The 1,487-nt window shown below is 38.6% G+C and overlaps 1 protein-coding gene across 2 annotated transcripts in view; it reads right to left on the bottom strand.

Moving 5' to 3' along the window:
• Positions 1-1,487, bottom strand: part of PKP4 (plakophilin 4) — a 368,717-nt gene that overhangs the window by 261,840 nt on the left and 105,390 nt on the right. The window lies entirely within an intron of this gene.

Below are 1,487 nucleotides of genomic sequence, written 5' to 3'. Positions count from 1 at the left end.
AGGGTAGAGAGAATAGTGCAACAATGAAGGAGTGGAAGCCCAAAATCTCTGTAAATGTTTATGAAAATTAATAAAATATAATTATAGGAAAAAAAATAAGCTTCAAACCTTAGCAGTGATGTCAAGGAACTGAGAAGGATCTGCTCTTGTGTTTGACCCTCAATGCATGCCATTAGCAATGTGTCTGTATCTGACATTTTTGTTAGCCTTACAGTTTTAGCAGAGCCAATCCTTTACCAGCTTGGACATTTTGTTTCTAAGAATAGTCACGTCTGTTGACTGCAGCATGTCTAACTCATGAGCAGTAGCAGTCACTGCTTTCCCACCATCTTGTTCTTTTATAACTCTTTGGTTCATTTCCAAATTGATAGTACTTCTTTGCTGCTATTACTAGCATTGGTTTTGCTGCATTTGGGAGTCCTGATGCAATTTAAAATAACATTTTCAAGTGAAAATTAAACAGAGAGATAAAACTAAAGTTGAGGATCATAAGTTAAAGTTTAAGTGGTTGGCTTGAAACAGAAAGCATGTACAGAAGACAGTAACACAGGCATTATGACTACCAAGACATGTGTTGCTTTAGGTGTGTAGAGTCAGCTGCAAACCACAGTGACTCTTTGTACAAAAGAACTAAACCTTGCATGATCTTATGCTATCCTTATATTCTCAAATCCTTTATTCTAATCACTGTGTCAAACCGTCTCACTGAGGGTTTTCCTCTTTTACCTCTGAACTTCTAATTTCACAAGCCTGGTGTCTTTCTTCTGGGTCCGACTCCTTCTGATAACCTGGCCCTGAAGTATATGAGACAAAATCTCACCATTCTGGCCTCAGTTTTTCCAAGAGAGATTTCTTGGTTCTTTCAGCAGCATGGGTTATATTCAATATACTGCATCAACACACAATTCAAAACTACCAATTCTTCATCAGTCATCTTCGTTTACTACTTTACATAAATACCGTATCATTTTATAAGCTTACCTGTGCAATCATTTTGTATACAAGAGACACATGTAGAATATGAATTCTACTGTAAATTTACAGCACCATGAATGTGTTTGTGGTTAGCTACCAACCAAACAGACCTTGTCTTGAAAGAAGAGCAGTCATGGTGCTCCCTGAGAGGCAAGGATAGGGAGACTTCATTTACATACCTGGGGCGTGTCCTCAGAAGAAACTAGTTCCTGGAAAAGAACATTAAGGTTGGAAAAGTAGAGGGTAGACAGGAGAGGAAAGGAGAGGAAAAACTACAAGACGGTTGACACAGTGACTGCCACAAAGGGCTTATGTGTTGTAAAAACTGTGAATATGGCACAGAATCAAGCCACCTGGTCTGTCTGTCATCCCTAAAATTGCTATGAGTCAAAGTTCACTTGATGGTGCCTAACTAACAACAACTAACTGAGAAATAGTATATATTGTTGTTTACTGTCGGGTCAGAACTGACCCATAGCTAACCCTCCAGCAGATTTTCAGAGGCAGTTATT

Source organism: Elephantulus edwardii, unplaced genomic scaffold (assembly GCF_000299155.1).
Source record: "Elephantulus edwardii isolate Elephantulus edwardi_28Jun2011 unplaced genomic scaffold, EleEdw1.0 scaffold00010, whole genome shotgun sequence".
NCBI classification, from domain to species: Eukaryota; Metazoa; Chordata; class Mammalia; order Macroscelidea; family Macroscelididae; genus Elephantulus; species Elephantulus edwardii.
The sequence above is the reverse complement of the archived record's forward strand: the minus strand, read 5'-3'. Positions and strand labels throughout refer to the sequence as shown.